Below are 13,783 nucleotides of genomic sequence, written 5' to 3' on the forward strand. Positions count from 1 at the left end.
TCACAAATTTTGTAATTGAAAACATCATGAACGAGTTACCTCATTTTCTCGAAAATGTAAAGACTACGCACATCTTTTTATAATAATACCTAATAAAATAAGCATTATAATATTCAGAACAATTGTGTTCGCTTGTGGTTTCATTCATCACCAGTAGCGGCTCGTGGTCTTTTCGTTAGGTGAGGCAACAATTTCGTTTCAAAATCAGCAGGTATTAATTAACATGTTGGCAATTACTTTTGTTAAAAGACAGATTGTTTATTCGTTTTTATGAAAATAATACAAATAGCTTTGAGTCAGTAACATGTCTCTATTCTATATGGGTACACTTCTCGAATAAAAAACATTTAATTGCTTCACACAAACCAACGAGAAGGTTTAAAGACTACAGAATTTGCTTTCTTAGCATTAAATATTAATTCATATGATCTAGGGCTAATTTAAATATATTAATCAATTAATTAATAAAGTTCTCCTCAAATCTGGATGAGAGGTTCTAAATCTTTGACATACAATTGTTCGTCGTAAGAAAACCGTGCTTAAATATTTAAACTTTATAAGAAATTCTGGAGATTATAGATTCTTATGTTGCTATCAGCATTGCAAAACTGACATTTTCATTGTCCTACTCTGTTCAAGTTAACTTAAAAGTTTTAATACATAACCTTGGCAATGCACATGCAGTGAACACCTTTCCTCGCGTCTAATTAATGCACAACTAAATGCACACTAAATGCATTCAGCATCCCTGTTCAGCATTGTGCAGTTTCACCGTGAGATTAAAGAATCCGATCTGATTGGCTTAAGGACGGTAGGCGTTGGTGCCTCCGCTGGCGCTTTGATAAAGCACTGATGACTATTGTCTTACTCAAAAACATATTAGCACCACTGACTAATCATACTGAAGATATCCGTCCATCTGAGGCATGCCTCTGTCTGAAGCTGGCCTACACGGCGGTGATCAGCACTTATTCCTGTCGAAAGCGCGTACTTCAAAATATGTTACCAAGACGCGTTTTAATAAATCACAGTGTTCCATAAAAGTTATTTGCTATATCTTTAAAATATATTTGAAGTTAACAGATATTAAAACAAAAACTAATAGTCAATTTTTCCAGGGGAGGCACTGCCTCTCCTGCCTCCCCTGACGAGCCGCCACTGTTCATCACTTTAGTCCTCTGTTAGTTATAGAAGACAAACTCATTCAAATCAAACTAATTTCTACATGACATACTGTTTATATATAAATATAAATAAACAGTTGACCTTCACTGGCATTACGTACTGCTGAAGGACATTGTATCTCGTTTGTTACGTGCTTTTAATATATTATAGATTGTCCGTACGACCCACCGGCTGCGGGGGTGTTTTTTATACCTCTGGTTTTTACTTTACAGCGGTTATCACAAAACGAAAATCGTAAAATCAAATTTTATAATGTTCTAAAACGCTGTATTTGTCGGATTATACGTATAGCTTTCGACCAATTGTTTTGATCAAATTAAGAGCCTCATTTGCGAGAAAATGTGAAAATATTCATGCTGTATTGAATCTTATCATCAAATAAGTATAATAATAATCATATACAAAACGTTGTGTTCCATTGTGGCTTAATAATATAATAATAATTTTAGTCTTTTGTTTTGAGGAGACAACTTATTCAATTAAATTAAACAAATTTCTACGTAACATTTGTTTGATGTATAAACAGAAAAATGATTTTAATGTTATATAAAAATATACTCCTATACTTGTAGTGTACGAATTCGCTGTCAGTTTTTCCCTAAACGTTCACATTTTCGCAAAAAACATTACCCAACGCAATACGGTTATATTACCAACACCGGACAGGAGTCGCGGTGGCGCTGCGGCAAAGGCGGAACACCGAGACGTTCAACGCAGCCGTGCGACAGGCGGTAAGTGGTTCGATGCTGAATGTGGCCTTTTTTTTTGTCTTATATTGGTAATACGCTGTGACTATTTGTCTTTCGTGCTGTGACTAGTATTATCTACTAGTACAGGGTCATTATAAAATATTGTAGTCAACTCACCTATGAAAAACAAATGAAATTTTTCTCGTGCCGCTAATCACCAAAATGATTTGAACTGTTTTGAAATGTCACGAACGTCCAAACAAATCTGTCAGATGTGTCAAAAATTGAAATGCCCGGTTCGCGGTTTAATTTCATTTTAAATAGACACGAAAAGACGCCAGGCCAGAGCATTAAGGGTTGCAGTGTTATCGAGCATTTGTGAACGCCACTGCAATACATTTCAGTTTGAAAAATTGTAAATTGTCAGAAAAACGTTCAAGGGCTTTGTCATGAATTACACCTTGGAAAGTCGATTGGAGTTGAACAGAATAAATCATCTGGTCTGTTTTGCAAAGAAGCAATAATTTTTCAAATAATGAAATCCAAAAAGTGAGGTTAAGTTTGTCGAAACCAATGAACACGGTAATTATTTAAAAAATTACATTTTTATAGGTACCCTGAAGGTAAAAATTGTGAAAAATCACGTAATGGACAATGGCAGAGCAAGTCTTATCACAGTTAACGAACACTATGAGTACCTAATGAGTTTTTGCAGTAAATAATTTTGCCAAAGTTGTGATCCCGCGAAAGTTCTGTTTGTAAATTGTAAGGAATCGTCAAAATATTGGTGCAGACATGGTTTGTGACTGGTGCTTTTCTCTTGAAAAAACACAACTGAAATCCTTGATCTTCATCCCTACAATAGGTGAAAATTGCTATGTCCAAACATTACCTTCAGCTTTGCAGTTTCTAGATATCTGAAACATGCCAGATCTGCATAACAGGAATGTCAAAGAGGTTCTACCCAAAACACGCCCACATGGCCATCCTAATATCAAGATTTTTCAAAATTTCTATAACAAAAAAGATGAAAAAACCAATAAAATTTCAGGAGCATAGTGTTAAGAGTTCTGTAGCTGATTATGAGATCTCTTGAAACAACAGAATGTTTAATAAAGATTTTTAACTTTCCTAATAGTAAAATTACAATTATTACTAAACAGTAAGTTGAAGTAAGTTTTAAATTAAGAGAATGCAACTAACACCGAAAGAAAAATGAAAGTTACTGAAAATAAAAAACTTTATTGCAGTACCTACATACACTTTCTACATCTAATTTTGTTTATTGATCACATTCATTTACTTGAAAAAGTATCAGGCCTATGAATCGTCGTCTGGAAACAGCTAACCACACACCAACCTTCATTGCGTGTGATGGTGTTTCTTCAAAAGCGTGAGTATTTTCTATACACCAAATTCTGAAGTTCTGTCAGTTGACATAATAGCCTAACAGATGAAACCAGGCTTCATCAGAAAAGAACGACAAATCGAGAATCCCGTTATCGTCCATATCAGCTTGAAACCAACTACACTACCCAACGCGGCAAGGAAAATCAGCTGGTTGCAGCTCCTGAACCAACAAAATCTTGTATGGATGCATATGTAACTTCTCTTTTACGATTTTCTGACATGGGCTGTATGGTACTCCGGACAGTAAAGATTTTTGACAAAGCTTTATTCGGACTTTGTTCCATTCTCATCCTTAAATCTTCAACAACGTCTTCACTAACTTGAGGTCTCCCCGTCGGTTTTCACTTAGAAATGCTACCAGTGTCGTTAAATCTGGCCATAATTCGCCATATAGCGTCTTCAAAGATTCTTCATCAATGACAACAGAACATTTCACTAGATACTCGTTTTTAGACGCCTCCACAGAGTACACTCCATCCCCATCCTCATTTAACACCCCATTACGGTAATAGGCATGATGATTGCGCCAAAGGACTAAAAAAATCATTTGTAACACTGACCATAGTTATTCCTCTCTGTTCATTACCTGAGATTATTCCACAATGATCTGTAGTTTTGATAAAAACTGTTTTTTGAGACACTTATTAAAGTTCTAACAAAGGGGAAGACAGCAAAAATGAAAACAAGACAAGTCAATTAACGCACAAAGTGAGGGAAAACGTACCAGTACAAACGAAAAAATTATTGACATCTGACAGAATTTGATGAAGCGTTGAAACAGTGCAGCCGCTAATGTCAACTAATGTGGCGCTAAAAATAAAAATTCCAATATTAGTGTAATCCTTTCCACAAAACTGAAAAAGGCGGCACAAAATGTCACCAAAATCATGGCCTTCTTCGACTACAATATTTTATAATGACCCTGTATATTGATGACGTCATTACAGATTTTGTATTGGTCAAATGAAGAACGAGTCACCCCATTTCCTCGAAAATGTGAAAAACACGTCTTTATAATAACAATGATAAAATAAGACTTATAATTTTCAGAGAATTTTGTTCAATTGTGGTTTAATTCAAATCAAACTAATTTCTACGTGACATTCGCCCGATGTTTAAACATAAATAAACACGCGAGAATCCCGGATATGTTTCATTGTTACTTCAGGAGCGAGGCAATTTCTGTCGACACAACGTTCGACCAATTTTTATTAAGGTGCTGAACCGATAAATCGACTTCAGATATAGTGTCAAATCTTTTGAAAAAGAGACAAAAGGAGCATTTCAAAGTTTGGGAGATTTGTCGCCAAACGTGACAGATTCATATCACATTCACACAAGGTGTGGCATTGTGGGGCTCTTTGTATAAGTCACCGTAAACATACACAAGTATTTCCAACTTAAGAAAATGTACGACACTAAAAAATGTTTTATTCAATGTAAGGTACAAGTAATAACTACAATATAATTAATGTGTGAAAAAGTACTTACCTTGAAGGGTATTGAGGTACAATTTCAATAATATATATATGTTTAATACAAACCTGGAGACACGCTGTTAAAATAACGTGATATAACTTTTAAAATTATCTAGATGCAGATTTTCAGGTTTTTCGAAATGTATCTCGATAATAGATACAAACAACGGATACTCTTTTAAACTTTGGTCAATACAACATCTGATAACAAGTTTTTACTTATTTTTTAATGAAGCTTTTAAAATTAATAATATTTCAAATGTGGCATCGCCTAAAAAAATTTTTCTCGGTGTAAGAAGTTGTCTTCCATAACACCCGCTCTGACAAACTGGATAAGTCTTTCACTTAAGTGTTTCGTCAATACGTCAATACGTTTTTATAAAAAACACTCAGATTAATCTGCATTATATCGCATTGAATGAACTGCTACCGTGAACTTGACCTTTGTTTTTATATGTATTTCGGTTTTTGTATTAAAGTGTACGTAAATATGCGTGCTGTCAGCTTCCACATATAAATTAAGTTGTAGTACTTCAAGAGACAGAATATCTGCATCGTATTTCCACCAGCAGCTCTTTACGTATATGGTTCACAATACATAAATAATTCCAAATGTCATCGTCTATCTATTTGACATAGACCCAGTGGCGGCTCGTGGTGATTTCTGATGGGTGGCCAAAGCATTATAGGTAGATTATAACATGTAAGAAAAAAAAATATATATATATACTAATGTATATAATCATCTTTGTGAGAAAGTGTTTTTATTTTGGTGTTGCATGTCAGTCAATATAACATAACAAATATGTTATGTATACTACATATATATTATTTCATAAATATTACTTACAATGTCGTTGCAAGAACCAACGAGAACGTCGAAGATTCTTGGCAGATGAGGAAAGGGGTGTAAAAAAAAGTTCAGCACATAAAGATGTTGAAATAACAACGAGAAAACGTTAAATTTTAAATCTTTGAGATAATCTACACTTAGAAAAAGTAACAATTTCAAAAAAAACAACAAAAACTTTAAAATTTATCATCGAATTTTGTTAACAAATGTGTTAATTCTTTGAAATTACTTTCATTAATAGAAAGTTGCGATTAATCTGTTCCCTGAAATATTTATTTGTGCGTAGCTAAGAAAATTAGTATATTGAATAAAAGTTTAATATTGAATCTATTTTTTTTTTAACTGTTTCATTATGTTGTATATGTTTTCACAACAAATTCGGCTGTTAAGAGAATTTTCTATAGTTTCACTTCATTTTCCAAGTAATTTTCATTTTTTCAGATTGATCATGTTCGTAATTTTTCGTTAAATAACAGACAATTCCAACAGTATAGTTTGTTGTTTCACTACCGATCAGCCAATAATATTTATTGTTCTAATTTTGATAAAAGCCTTTATTACTGCCAAGAGAGTTTGTGATGCCTGATTGTTTCATTTCAGGACATGGTCTTAATGTATAAACAAATAGTTCATAAACATCAAGTTCCATGCTACTGAATTTATTTAGAAAAACAAAAAAACTCGATGTCTTTACATGCTTTACCACCTCTCTAGTATTATTTGCACAGCTTACAGTCGAATTTGCCATTAAAAAAAATATCTAAAAATTACCTACTTTGGTACCCGCCTAACCGTTTGGTAATTTGAATAAGCTGCATTTTATAATTAAATGCACAAGGCAGTCTCTGATCGGACTGAATTCAGTTGAGTCGTGTCTACGACGAACCATGCCGAGTACGTCCGATTCTCAGGGTGGGTTTGCCCATCTTAGAGCGAAGTGCGTAACAAAACTGTGTGGATTGTCTGAATTAAATAATAAATTAATAAGAGTATATATATATATATTTAACTTTTGTTGACACTGCTACATTTAACGGAGCATTCACTTTATGAAACAAATATGTAATAAATAATAGAAAAATACACATATCTCACATACGTACTTTAATAATAAATGCATTACTTATTTTCAGCATTCGTTATTCGGATTTTTAAATTTATAATTCATTACAAAGTTAACACTGTGTCATAATACAAGAATATGGTTACTACGAGTTTTCATTTGGTATGAAAAACTATTTATTAATTATTATGGTGTCGCTATTTTCTACAACAATAGCATTCAAGAATTTTCGCATAATCATTATTTTCCTTACCAGCTTACCCATATTTCAATAGAGTAATAAAAATAACTACCTCTATACGTTTACAATACAAAAGGACCAGAAAAATTGAAATTCATTTATTTAATCTTTGAATCGAATATCAGAAATCCGATTCTGCAGCGTTTGAGATATACATTGACGGCAGGGCGTCCGTGCCCCACCTAAAGCAAGAAAACGCGGATATGTAGCAACGTGCGTTTCGAATTCTTTACTCTCAATCACGTACACAGAAAACCGAACGTATGTCGTTGCTTACAATCAAGAGGGTGAACCAGGGTGGGCTAGCCCATCCTCATATGAACCGTATAGCGCCGAGATCTGCCGCACTTTTTTTCAACTGCAATTGCTCAGTTGCGGAAACTGCGGGATGTAATGAAGAAAATCGGTTGGCTTAAGTGATGTTTATAACGATAATTGTTTGTGTAGCACATATAAAAAAATTAAAAAAAGAAAAAAAACAATATTTTACTTTGCATCGTAAACAATAAAACAGGGTGTGCATTGTCCACCCTGCCCACCCCGAGGAGCTGCCACTGCATAGACCGTTGAAATAAAAAGCATAGGTTAGCAGCAGTAGGTCAGAGTAGTGTAGGGCACGTTTCAAGTGATGCGCGGATACATGATCGGTAGTGACGCTAGGTTCTTGGGGATGGGGTGAAATTAGAGAGTAATAGCTGAAGAATGTGTATGGTGTAATTCTGGGATCTACAAATTGTTTCATTATGCTAATCAATGCATAACACTACTTGATTTTAGTACCCCTAATGATAGAAGTGTTGCCTGAATGCCGGTCATTGCCGGGTCAGTTTGGGTCCTACCATAATATAAATGAGATGTATTGTCAAATAGAAAATATATGTCCAAATGCGTCAATATCTAAATGATTGAGCTTATGTAAGCATGCAAAGAATGTCGTTACAATTGCAATAGAGATGAATGAAAAAGATCAAGATTGGGTGATATAACATTATAGTATATTAAAGAACGAGTTTCATAAGGCAAATATTGAGGCACGAATCCAAGTTTATAGATCGAGCGGCGAAGCCGCGAGTTATATAAAGGATGAGTGCCTCAATGGCCTTATGAACGAGTTATTTATACTATTTTTTCTATCGCACACGTTTTTTCCTAAAATTTAATTAAAATTTGCATTTTTTTTAATCTGGGGACTTTTGTCGTGGTTGGTGATGGGTTGGTCTGACACTAACCACGAAATATCTGAGGTTCGAATTTTCACAACAACAACTGTAATTCGAATCAATTCGAGTTTTTGTAATTTAAAATTCGTTAAAATGTCTTGTGAAGAAGTTACGCGTCCGGAAATATGGAAAATTTTAAGTTTACATTTACCACTGACATTCACCTGACATTTCTCGTCATGGCTACCAATCTTACCGATCTAAATTACACCAGATCTATTAAAGAACGCCTTTCGGCTATTAACGAACTGCTGTGACGTTATTTGCGTGCGTTAATAGCTCTATTAGAAAACCAAAAAACGTGGGCGGTAGAAAAAAATAATTAACTACAGTATCAATAACTGAACATTGAATATCGTAATTCGTTTTATGTAAATCTGGGAAAAAACTTAATTACAACGAGCATTAAAAATATAAATTCTAAAATAAAACTTAGTTAATAATTCAGAAACGTCAGTATTACTATTATGGAGTAATTAAAATCAAAACTATTTCACATTTAAGCTGTCTTACCAAAAACATGCAAAACGTCATAATAAGTAACCGTTCCCTGTATAATAAGTATATCCTTGTTGAGACCAGTTTAAAAATCAAATAATTGACAAGTCTGTTCTGAATATTTACGACTCTTGACATATGTGAATTTCGAAAACGGATACCAAAGTACAATGGGATACTCTACAATAGCTCTTACCAAAGGTGTATATGTTACAGTGAAAGCTGGAAATCAGGGATTGTTAGCATTTAAGCTTCATTCACAATGTCCAAATTATAATTCGCAATTAACATGGCAATTACACCCAAAAGATTTTGGAAAACGAACATTCACAAAGCTTAAAATTAACGTCGCAATTAGTTGTAAATCCAACGCGCCCTCTATACGACAACAACATAAACAGTTACAGGACGGTTACAGTTCTCGTTTCAGCCTTGAAGATTGGAGTTCGCGCCTACAGTTTGCACCGCGGCATAACCTTACTTTCAATCGCTTTTTACAAGTGTGTTGATACGTTTGTTGTGCAGGTTTGTGAATAGTTGTGTGTGCGTTTTTAGACAGAATTTCTTTTCAATTGATTATGGCTGGAACTTCCCCAGATGAAAAATTTATTAATTTATTAATGGAACGGCCGTATTTATATGATAAAGCGGATGCCGATTTTAAATTAAATACTAAAAAAGCACAGGGCTGGGAAGAAATTGGCTCTGCCTTTAAAATTTCTGGTAAGCTATAATGTACATTATGTATCGCTAGTAATTAATAAACATTTCTCAACAGGAGAGGGGGCCGAAAAGTATTTCAAGTCCTTACGTGAAAAATACGTCAGAATAAAAAAGGACCAAGAGAAATATGAAAGAAGTGGAGCTGGTGCCCACTTTCAAAGCAAGTGGCACCTGTTCGACATGCTCAAATTTTTGGATGAGGTTATAAAACCGAGAAAGTTGTTTTGATGTGCGCATTGAATGCAGTTTTCTAATGCAGCATTTTTTAGGACGATGAGCAATTTGTCCATTGGTTCACAAAATTCTGAATTGGAGCAGTGCAGCCCGCTAATAGTATTAACAGAAACAAGTGCACCAAGCACGTCGTTCTTGTCTCCAGCATCAACCTACAGTGCTGAGAGTTTTGAAGAAGTGCTCATGCTGGATGTTGAAGAACAAAGATTTTTACAGAAAAGTGGAGCTTCTATAAGTGGTGCCTCAATTCAAGATACCGGCCAAGAACAAACACCCACACTATTTGGAAAAAAACGTTCCGTTCCATCAATAAGGTAACAGAATTTTGTTTTTCTATTTCTGTAATCTATTAAATAAATACATATTTACAGTTCAAATATTTCACACAAAAAACAAAAATTAGAAGAAAAATTTGTAGTACTTTGGATCTTGTAACTAAAAATTTCGGCAACGAAAATTTGTCAGACCAATATATACATTCTTTTTGTGCTCATATAGAGCAGGAAATGTTCAAAATGCCCAGCGACACAATGGAGGAATTCAAAGATGGAGTAATGGAGTTACTTCTAAAGACAAGGAGACAATTACGTGAGAGTAAAAACAGCTGACTGAAGTTCATTTTTTGTTTTTAGTTTAGTTTTGGTAATGATAGGTATGCATTGAAATAAATAAAAAATAGTATATTATGCATTATTATTTAATGAATGTTTAGAATTACATTTTCTGAATAGCTTCATTCTGCCATGGTACTGAGCCAATATGAGAATTAAAATAATCTTTAATAAATTCTCGATATTCAGATGCACTTTGTTTAGCGTTTCTTGCGCCGAGTCTTCTCTGGTCTGATGCTCTACGCAGGGAACAATGTTGTGACACTTCGTTGCGCCATGGTCCAGGTATAACTTGCCCATCTATTTCCTTATCAACAAAATTTAAGGACACATAGCGGTGCTGACTGGCAGGCAGGTTGTCCTCATTTTGTTTGATAAAATTATGGAGGCAGACAGCAGCTTGCACTAATTTGTCAACATTTTCTGGATCCTTAAAAACCACTGTATGAAAGATTCGAAACCTAGCAGCTAAAATTCCGAACGCATTTTCTATACATCTTCGACCACGTGAAATTCGGTAGTTATAAATTCTCTCTTCTACTGGTCGATTCTTACCTCCATATGGAGGCATCAGATTTTCTTGCAAAGGGAAGGCTTCATCACCAATGAAATAATGTGGAGTTTTTTTTGAGGTGCCCGGAAATGCTGCATCATCAGGAATATTCAGCAGATTATTGTTTAATTTGTCTCCAAACGATGACAACCTTAAGATACCTCCATCACTTTGGGATCCATATGCCCCGATATCAACGTAGGTAAATCGATAGTGGGCATCACACACGGCAAAAAGTACAATACTAAAGGTCTTTTTGTAATTAAAATATAACGTCCCACTTTTCTGTGGAGCTCTCATTACAATATGCTTTCCATCTATTGCACCCAAACAATTTGGAATAGTCCATTCAGAAAAAATACTCTTCTGCAATCCGTTCCCACTCATCTTTGTTAGGTTCTTTTAAAACAACTGGGTGTAAAATTTCCCAGATAACTGTATTTGTTTCATTGATTATATTACACACTGTGGATTTTCCCATTCGATACGAGAATGCCAGCGTTGGAATACTATCCCCAGCAGCTAGATGTCTGCAATTATTAATAATATGTTATTATGTGGATTTTTATGTATACTCATTATATTTACCTTAGAGTTAATGTTAGTCGGACTCCTGGAGTTATAGGTTCTCTGAAACTTGTTTTCTGTAGAGAAGGCCCTACCAGCTTTAGCAAACAATCGAACTGCTCTACAGTTAATCTTGTGTAATTAAAAAACATCTCCACATCATTAAGACGCATTTCTTGCACCAAGTTTTCGTAATCGCCCTGTTCTTTTCTTCTTTCATTGATGGGCCTAACCCACCATCGCCTTCTCTTTTCCTTGTGTAATAATAAATAATATCCACACAACATTGTGCGTAGAGCAGCACTTCTCATTTGCCTCCGTTTTAATATTAGAGACATTATTATTATGTCCGATTATAGTAACCTGCACAACACTTAACAAATATGAACGAAAGACGAAACGCTTCTTTTTAAGGTTATGAGCCGTCGTCTGCGTTTAGATGAACTAATACCAATGACGCTTTACCGGCTTACTTCAAATTAGTCGCCAAATTATAACGCGAAAGCTTAGACCTTACAAGATTCTGCGTTAAGTGCTAAGTATAGTTGCTAATTTGGTTGGTTGTGGATGATCACATTGTTGTGAAAGCGTACAAGGTTCTACGTCTAAGTGTAATTACTAATTGTAAGTGCTAATTTGGACATTGTGAATGAAGCTTTACTGGTCAAAGTTAGCTTTTACTCTAACGTGCCGTGAAAGTTAGGAAATGAGAATATGAAGTTACATTTCCTAGTTAATGCTAACAATTACTACAGAACGTCAGTAAATGTGTTAGTAAGTCTTTGTGGCCGCCTGGAAGTATGCAACCAGTTATACACACAGAATGCAGCCACCGGATTGGCAGTTACAACGCGCAAGCCCAAAGAGGAAACGCCATAGCCGAAACGTAGAGCAAAAAAAAACTCTCTTCTTCTCCGACCACTCACCGTGTCCAGACGTCCTCTTCTCTTCAAGACCTCCACGTGTACATACACTTACAACCTCAGGCTGTGTTATCACATTGTAGTTGGTATTGTAAATAAACCTGTACTAAAACCCGTTTCCGTTAGTAATTCGACGACAACAATTACAATTGGTGACCCCGACGTGATCGAAGAACTACGGGTACGAACATGCCGACTGCCGAAGAACTGCAACAGCAACTCGAAAAACAGCAAGAAGCCATCCGGAAGCTAGAGCAAGAACTCGCCAATACTCGAGCAAGCAAAACCACGGGAGATGAAGAGCTGCTCAAGAACCTCGACGAAGTAAAGGTCACATCGTCGAACTTGAACCGACATTTTGGCGACGCGATCCAGCGTTGTGGTTCGCACAGGTTGAAGCACAGTTTCACACCGCACGGATAACCTCGGACCAGACGAAGTATTGCACCGTGGTAGCGGCGCTAGACTGCAGCACACTCCAGCCAGTCACAGACATCGTAGCGAACCCACCAGACAAAGAGAGGTACGACACAATTAAGAAGAAACTGATAGCCGCCTACACCGATTCCCAGGAGAAGCAGCTACGAAAGCTGATAAACGAGATGGAGCTAGGGGACCGACAACCATCCCAGTTATTCCGCGAAATGAAGGCACTCGCGGGGCAGCAGATGAATAGCGAAGTCGTAAAAACGCTCTGGCTACAGCGACTTCCACCACATGTCCAACTCGTGCTGTCTGCGAGCGAGGGAATACCGCTGGAAAAGATGGCAGAAATCGCGGACAAATTGGCGGAAATACACAGAAGCAACGCTATGACTTCCAGTATCAACGCGATAGGCGCCACCAGCGACACGACGCGGCAGAACACCATCGTACCAACGCAGGAAACTAACCTCATTACGGTAATTGCAGACCTCCAGAAACAGATGGCGGCCTTATCGGTAGCCGTAAATCACCTAAGCAACACGAGAGGGCGCAGTCCCCAAGCACGGCAGAATGACCGTCGAAATCGGTCAAGGACACACAGCAGGCAACGCACGGATCAAAATGGCGTTTGTTATTACCACGCCAAGTTCGGTGTAAACGCCCGAAAGTGTTTCAAACCTTGCACGTTTGTACAGCCGGAAAACTAGAGGCGCCGTCGGGTATCGAGGCGGTACACGACGACGCGCGTCATCATTGTCTCTTCGTCACGGATCCCAAATCCGGTATCAGGTACCTAGTCGATACCGGAGCAGATGTCTCAGTCCTGCCGAAAACGTTTTTAGGTAAGGCTCAGTCACAGACACAAGATACACCCGCCCTATTTGCAGCGAACAACACACCCATCCGCACGTTCGGCCAGAAATTCATGGTGGTTGACTTGAAGCTACGCAGAACTTTTAAATGGGTTTTCATCCTCGCGGACGTCGAGAAACCAATAATAGGGGCCGATTTTCTCGAGTACTACCACCTCCTACCGGACTTGAGAAACCGGAAGCTGGTAGACCCTTTGACACATCTCTCTTCCCCTGGTTTCGTATTGGCCTGCTCCG

The 13,783-nt window shown here is 36.6% G+C and overlaps 1 long non-coding RNA gene across 1 annotated transcript; it reads right to left on the bottom strand.

Annotated features, from left to right (window-relative positions):
- Window positions 1–3,096: 3,096 nt before the first annotated feature.
- LOC135125562 (uncharacterized) lies at window positions 3,097–4,187 on the bottom strand. Its single transcript, XR_010279894.1, has 2 exons — window positions 3,871–4,187; window positions 3,097–3,818 (listed from the first exon to the last, which is right to left on the bottom strand). It is a non-coding gene; the product is annotated as an uncharacterized LOC135125562 (long non-coding RNA).
- Between the last annotated feature and the right edge of the window lie 9,596 nt (window positions 4,188–13,783).

The sequence above is a fragment of the Zophobas morio genome, unplaced genomic scaffold (genome assembly GCF_036711695.1).
Source record: "Zophobas morio isolate AGI-343-1 ecotype UQ-CSIRO unplaced genomic scaffold, CSIRO_AGI_Zmor_V1 ptg000009l, whole genome shotgun sequence".
NCBI lineage: Eukaryota > Metazoa > Arthropoda > Insecta > Coleoptera > Tenebrionidae > Zophobas > Zophobas morio.